The sequence below is a fragment of the Alligator mississippiensis genome, chromosome 9, assembly GCF_030867095.1.
Source record: "Alligator mississippiensis isolate rAllMis1 chromosome 9, rAllMis1, whole genome shotgun sequence".
NCBI classification, from domain to species: Eukaryota; Metazoa; Chordata; order Crocodylia; family Alligatoridae; genus Alligator; species Alligator mississippiensis.
This window is the reverse complement of record NC_081832.1, coordinates 14,051,609-14,059,826: the sequence shown is the minus strand read 5'-3', so window position 1 is coordinate 14,059,826 and position 8,218 is coordinate 14,051,609.

The window sequence follows — 8,218 nt, the reverse complement described above, 5'->3', positions numbered from 1 at the left end:
GACTGATGAGTTCCTGAAGCAGTGAATTCCACAGGTCAGTTATGGTTTAGCTGAAGTAGTACGGATTAGATATTGTAACTTTACCATTCTTTATGCCGTTGAATGTGCACTTTAGTCTACAGACTCGAAAAGCTATTTCCACAATGCGGACTTCCTCCTGCGGAGGTCAAAATCACTCTTCCCATGCACTGGGCTTTGCTGTTAGTTTATGTACCGAATACTTGTTTACTTGAGTTTTTTGTGGCCTTTCATACCATAATGGTGTGTTATTGAATTACTGGAAGGAGGGTGTGGGAGGATGCCAAAGCTAATAGACTCTTGCTTTCTCTGCTTTTAAGCCAATCTCCATTTATTCCTTGACTCCGCGCTTTCACCATTAACCCGAGGCGGAACTTATGCAGGACCCAGCTTTATTTGTCATTGCTGTTTCTGTCTCAATGTAGTGAGAGAACTAGGCTTAACTAAAAATGAAAGCCGAGGTCTCGGTGTTAAGGTAGTTGAGGAGCTCTAGTGACATCTCTGTGATGTGCGCAATATTCACTGTGTTTTATTGACTCATCTGCAAGCTTGAGACCAAGATATAGGTGAGCAGATCTCACATTTCAAAACATAAGACTCAGTAAGAGTCGAGAAGGATTTTTTCCCCCCCTCTGTGTAAAAGTAGCATTAGGCAATTAACTGTGTGCGCAATATGGATTTTTTTTAAGCTTCCTCTGCAGTAGAATTTGCAATCCATTTCTGGAGACAGGATCCTGGATGAATCTGATCTAGCGAGGCATTTCCTATGCTGCTTTAAATAACTTGCTGTTCCATAGGATGGGGGGCTCTCAATCTTTTTAGACTCAAGGCACCCCTCACAAAATGCGATCTCTTAGCTTTCACCTGGTTGTCGACTACAGAAAAATAACAGCAATTCTTTTGTTGCAAAGACTCACAACAGGTGGGAATGTTTTTAACATTGTGGATTCCTATTTGAAATCTCTGGGTTTGTTTTGTGAAGCATGTTTGTACACCTAACAATCCTAGCTGTATCATCCTGGTCGAAAATCACTTGCTTTAAAGACAACAGCCTTGAGAGTGTAGTGCATTTTGTATCTCTCAGCATAGAAAAAGAAAACTCTGTGAAGCACAGCAGTAGGAGTGCCATTTCAGGCTGGATTTTAATGAGAGTAGTTTTACAGATGATGGTGAAGCACAATTGATGACTGCTAAGGAGGGCAGGCTTACCAGATATGTCACCTCCGCAGCTGACTAAAATGAGCACATCCATCAGGGGGACTCCTGGAAGCAGAAACCTGCCAGCCAGGATAGGAAAGACCTCGACACAATGCACTTACTAAATCTTATAGGACTATGGTTTTACCCTACTGCATCTTGGTTCAGGATGTTTCTGATCAAGGGCGGGTTCCACAAGGTAAAAGCCACATGATTTTGTGTGTTTAAGCTCTTCGGTGCTCTGTGTACTAACGTCATCTTCCCAATTTTGAAACAGTCATTCATGCAGAAGAGCTTAAATATTTCCAAGAGCTGCACTACTATTTATTGTGCTGGGTAAATTGGAAAGTCTTGACTGTGCACTGCACTCCCCAGCCTGAAAGGGAATCAAACAAGGTGAGAGCGCACACACACACACGGGACACAAGCCATCTAACAGGATGATGATACTGTTACTGCAGTGAGGATTAAACTGGTATAAACCTCCCAACCCCCTCCTTTCCTTGCCTTAGTTAAATCAAATGCCAAGGAGCTGTGCTGTAAGCCCAACAAAGGGAAGGCCGTAGGTGAGAGTGGGACAGGAAAGGCAGGACTGGGGACTGAGTTCTCTCTAGTCTGGAGGCTACCAGAATAAGCTGCAGACTCTAGAAGGGGACACCCTTCAAAGTCCTGGCCCCAGAAATGTCCCTTTGTAGCCAGAGGGCTGCCAATAGCAAGAGGCTCTGAAATGCACGTTGAAATATTTCAGATGCTTGATATCTCTTTATGGCTTAGGCATTTTACCTGTGCTCTTGTCTCAGTAAGGTATATATTTTAATAAGACCCTGATCCTACAAACACTTGTAAATAGAATTATAGAAATTAAGGCCAGGAAGGGACCTCAAAAGTCATCGAGTCCAACCCCTCCTGATCTCGGCAGGAATACTGCTGAGATCAAATGATCCCAGCAAGGTGTCTGTCCGGTCTCCTCTTGAAGACTTCCAAGGTTGGAGACTGCACCACCTCCTTGGGAAGTCCACTCCAGATTCCTCCTTACATCCAACCTGAAACTGTCCTCTAACCATTTATGGCCATTGCTCCTTGTCCTCCCCTGGGGCGCCCTAGTGAACAGTTTTTCTCCCAGTTCCCGATATTCACCTCTTACTTACTTAAAGATGGCCACGAAGCCCCACCCCCCGTCTTCTCTTCTCCAGGCTGAACAGTCCCAGATCCCTTAGTCTTTCTTCATAAGGTTTGTCCTCCAGGCCCTTAATCAGCAGTGGATTAAAATTCACTGGGGCCCTGGGCCCATTTTCCCCCTACTCCCCATTGTCTGGGGTCCCCCCCAATCCGCGCCCTGCCCCGTAGGCATGGCTTCTGTCCCCAGCTGGCACGGTAGGAGCAGTGGCCAGAACGGGACACACTGTCCCCCAGGCCCAGGGCAGGAGCCACGGCTGCCCCCACCTGCGTGTCTGTGCTGGTGACAGCACCGGGGGTGCGGAGCCACTGCCCATTGGGAGCATGTGGCGTGGATCTAGCTCTGGGGGCAGCCCCTTACCCTGCCGTGGCTCAGTCTGGCTGTAGTGGTGCCCAGCAAATGGCACCTGGCAGCTATGGCCCACCATATTGCACATGCTCAGCCCAGCTGCCAGTTTCTCGTGTGCCAAGACAGAGGCCCCTGGGCCCAGGCCCAGCTGGCCCGTGCATTAATCACTTATGCCCTTAATCATTCTTGTGGCCCTTCCCTGGACCCTTTCAAGATTCTCCATGTCTTTTTTGGAGTGTGTTGCCCAGAACTGGACACAGTACTCCAGCTGTGGTCTCACTTCCTTAGCCCTGCTTGCAACACATCGACTAATGCCACCCAGTATGCTATTAGCTCTGTTGACTACAGCATTGCACTGGTGGCTGTAGTCAACTATACTGGCTTTTCTCACAGGATTGAATCTAGTTGACTTCAGTGGCACCACTCACATTAGGAAAGTTCAACCAGTTAGGCACATGTCTACAAGACTGGAGACCCTACTCCTCAATCATGTGCTATGTCTTTTATTTTCCAGTCAGCACCATAGTTGGTGCTCTGGGGGACTGAGACACATAATCAGCAAATTTGTTAGCCTTCACACAGACACAGCTTGACTTCCTTAGATACAACTCAGAAGAGGAGACGGTTAACACCGAGTTCATTTAACTACAAATTTAGGTGGTCTGTATTTGCCAGCAATTGTTCACTATTTATATCACACTTAATCTGTAGCGTGCTGTGCAGAGTTTACAGTGTACTTTTCATAGGTATGATGCTAACTGTCTGCTTTCAAGAGAGCACCAGCGTGCAGCTGCACAGAAAACAAATGGTCTGATGTAGTTAGACAAGGTTCTTTGAGTAGATGTGATATCTTTTATTAGACCAACTAAATAGTTGGAAAAATTGGTCTTTGCAAGCTTTCAGGCACAAGCACACTTCTTCAGGCATAAGGAGAGTGCTGTTGTATTGAGTTCTCCTGGATGTAGTATACTTTTGAGAAATTGCATGTGATCAGGTAATTAAAGATCTCTTATTTGGTGATAACAGCTAAAGTAGAATTTATTAGAGCGAGAATCCAGAGTGCCAGTGAAAGACTTACCTTTAGCAAATGCAGGAGGACAGGCTAGGCTGGGGAGGTGGAGACTTGGGTTTGTTGTTGGCTCTGTCACTGTCTTGCTCAAACTGTGCAAGTCCGTTGTGCTTAGGACCTCCTTATTAGAGCTGGGTGAATAAATGATTTGTTGGCAGTTCCAAGAAATTCAAAGATATTTCATTTCTGGGTGTCAGAACATTCTGCTTGACTCAGACTGTGCTGTCTCAGTTTGTTTTCAAGGCTTTTTAGTGTTTTGAAATGAAGTGGAGCTAAATTTAGAAAATAATTGTCATTTTGAATGTTAAAAAAATCAAACTGTTTCTTTTAAAAATGTGGAGACAACATGTTCTGAGGGGTTTTCTTTCTTGTTTCCAGAATTTACTTCAGGCTTTTTTTCTTGACTGAAACCATTTGATGAAATCAACACAGTGAATTATTTAAATTGACTCAAATCTGCAATTTGAGGGAGAGGCGAAAAAAGATTGTGCCTGATAAATTTTGTCCCACCCCGCATCTACCAGGCCAGGTTGGGAGTTCTCAGCTCTGGGCTATGATCCTAAAGGAAAGCTCATGGGTGGGGTCACAGCTATTCTTCCTTTTCCACACTGTTCAATAGGACTGCTAGATCTTGGCTAAATAGGAAAGGAGATTGCAGCAGTGATGGGGTCTGGGTTCAGATTTGAAAAGGTAGAAAACTGTTGTGTTAATGATATTGTAAGTGTATATCATAAGAAGGCAATCTCTTCCCTGAATAGCTAACACCAGGGCTAGGGACAGAAGTTGCACATAAACCAGTTTAAGAGATCAGAAACTGGTTTAAACTTGTAACAGAACAGATGTTCAGTGCACATAAACCAGTTTCAAAATGGCTGAAACTGGTTTAAGATAAACCTGGTTGAACATAGTATCAGACTTAACTGATTTAGGTCAAACCAGCTTATGAAACTTGTGTCCCAGCCCCCTTCCTGGTTTAAGTTAAATCAGAGTCCTCCAGCATCCCAGCATGCTTTTCAGCCCTGGCCTGGGCTGTGTTGTCTGCTCCAGAGAACAGGGCTGGCCCTGCCCATCTGCTCCCTGTCTGGAGCAGTGACAGCTGGCTCACTGGCTAGCTTATTGCCCTCTAACCCCCTGCAAGCCCCAGCTGGGGTCTGGGACCAGGGAGGGTGTTTGAATTTACCTTTCCCCAAGGACAGAGCTGCCCTGCCAAAACTTAGTGCTGGCCACAACTGTGGACTACAAATCCCAGAGGCACCTGGAAGCAGGAAAAGGAAGTGAGTGATGAGCAACCCTGTAGAGTCCTGTTGTTCTCATTGTGAACTCCAAATCCAAGAGACCTCGGGGGCTGCAGGAACAGTAAGCAAACTCTTGTGTTTATACCTCTTCAATTTATAGTTTTTCAGAAAGAGAACTATTCTTGTTCAAACGTTTATGAATTTAATGCCGCTACCTCCCCTCACCCCCGCTCAGACAGAGCATGGGCTGGGGCCTAGCCACGCCCCCTCCATTCCAGCAGGGTTTTCTCTTCCCTCCCCTCGGCAGTGGCTGGCAGCTGTCTGGCTTCAGCCACTGTATATGGCTGGATTTCCTGAATCCGAAGTGAATGTCTGTTCATTTGCTTATCAGTTCATTCTCTGCAGCTTAGACTAACCTACAAAGACTGAATCAATTCAGCCTTTGGCTTTTTGACTGTCTGGGTAATAAAAATCCACTGCTTCATAAGTGGTAGTAAAACTTCCTGTATTAATGTGTGTGAAGTATCTGAGGTCCCTGGATGATAGGCAGTAGGGTTGTGTGAAGCTTTGGTCCCTGATTCAGTTTGGCAGAGATTCAGCCCAATTCAGTGGTTGAATCTCCAAATCTGAATCGAATCAGAGGACCCTTTAATCTCTCCAAATTGAATCGGAACCCTCCAAATCAGTTCGGAGAGATTCAGAAAGATTCGGAGATTTGGACATAGAGACAGCTTTAAATGTTTTTTCTCTAGATAGCAGGCGGCTCATGAGTGCTGTGATGCTGGGGCGCATGGAGTGTCCCACAGAAGCATGGGGGCTTCCCAGCGCACTCAGCAGCAGACCCAGAAGTGGGCCAGAAGCACTTCCGGTCCACTTTTGCGTTGGCCGGGGAGTGCGCTGGGGGCCCTCCACACACCCTCTGGCTTGGCAACTGGTGCCTCCTGGATCTGGGGATGGGCACCCAGGATACCCCTGCGGCTGATCACTGAGCCGGGGAGGTGTGGGGGGTGGGGGCCCCTAGCACAATGCCCAGCAGACCTGGAAGTGGACCAGAAATACTTCCTGTCCGCTTCTGGGTTCACTGCCCAGCATGTGGAGGACCCCATGCACTCCTGGGGGATGCTCCATATGCCCCAGCATTGCAGCGATCACGAGCCATGCCTGGTACCTTGAGGTATGTAGAAAAAACTTTTAAAGCTGTGTGTATGTCCAAATTGCTGATTCTCCAAATCAGCATCAAATTTTCAGATTTGGATTTGGCTGAATTGAATCAGGGACAGTGATCCGAATCAATTAGTCGAATCACTGTCCCTGATTCAAGCCGAATCCGAATCTGAATTGAATAAGGCCTGCTTCGCACACCCCTAGTAGGCAGTACAGACTTTTATGAGTTAATCTTGCTAAATGGTCCTGCCAGGCAGATTTCATTCTGTGTGCCTGTGATGGCTGTGAGCACTATTTTTAGTAAGTTCTTGAGTTTTATAACAAATGAGATGTTTCTGATCTGGATTTAAATTTTTAGAGAGAAAATTAAATATATTTTTACTACAAGTGGAGGTGGTTTCTTGTTCCAGCCAAAGCCAGATAAACTCAAGTGATGTCCTGCCCCGATGCTTTTCATCATATAAATTATTATTTCACTAGTATAGTGTGTCTTAGCAAACTGTCTTATAAAACTTGGAAGTTGGATAAATCTTCTGTTCACAGGGTAAGTATGAAGATTTTCTTAACATGCCAGATGCTTGGCTTAATTTTTGTGTGTGTGTATGTGTATATAACACAAACAGCCTGATGGCAGATGGGAACACTGGGTTTCTGAATTCATTCAGATCCATTAGGCTGCTTTTTGACATTGAGAATTGTAATATTAATGGCAGTTAATGCAGGTTTCATGGAAACAAAGATGATAACTTGAAAACAAATACGTGAAGTAAACTGATATGTTTGCAGGTGAAAAAATTAGTGAAATGTTTACAACAGTTAAAAGGAGGCCGGATACAAATGTTGCTGCAAATGCAAAGGAGACGACGTGTTCTGTGTGCGATAGGTGAAGGCTAGGGCTGCGTGAAACGGCACCGTTCCGTTTCGACTTGCGTTTCGACATTTCCATAGAACAGAATTTCATTTTGAATTTAGTTTCGATTTGAAACTGCTGCTCCATTTTGTTTAGTCAAAACAGTGATGCTGTTTCAACACTGTTTCAACGTTTTGCCCACGGGCTATAATGGGGAAGCTTGAAACAGCCTCTTTCATCCTGCAGGCAGATCAGGCGCCTGCAACCCCAGGAGGGCTGCAGGGGCTGTGCCAGTTCTCCCATGGTTGCAGGCCCCCAATCTGCCTGCCAGACGAAGGAGGGAAGCTGGGTACTGCCGCCTGGGACTGGCGCCAGCACACCTCCGGTCCCAGACAGCAGCACCTGGCTTCTCTCATGTGGCAGGCAGATCAGGTGTCGCAACCCTGGGAGGGCTGTGAGATTGGGCTCAGTTCCCTTCCCCAGCCTGATCGAGCTGGGGAAGGGAGCTGAGTCCGATCGCTCAGTTCCCCTCCCCAGTGCTGCGATCGATTAGGCTGGGGAAGGGAACTCAGTCCAGCTGAGCCGAGTTCCCCTCCTCAACACTAGGATCAGGCTGGGGAAGCCTGATTGTAGCACTGGGGAGGGGAACTTAGCCGGGCTGCTTCAAAACTCGAAACATTTCGAAACTTTTGATATGTTTCAACTGCCCTTGTTTTGAGGCTGTTTCAAAGCCCTTCGTTTTGTTTCGATTTCACTGTTTCGAGCTTGAAATGAGTCGAAACTGTTGAAACGAAACAGCCAGTGAAATTTTGCACAGCCCTAGTGAAGTCATAGCCACTTCTGGCTGCAAGGAGCAAACACTGTGGTGAGGTTTGAAGTAACTGATTTGATCCTAATATTATACAACGGGGTAGAACAGCAGAGACCTAGAGGTAGCACTTAGTTACTGTTGGTGCCAATGAGGGATGATTGTGGGAGTGGAGAGGTCAATGTTAGAGATATGCAAGACTGGGAATCCCGATTGCCAAATGAGCAAGCAGTCTTTAAACACAACCTTCCAAGTTGATAATGGACCTGAAAAAAACCAAATCTGAAGTCACTGCAAAAATAAAGCTCTCTGCTGGTCTCTCACCACACCAATTTCAGTTTGGTACTTGCAC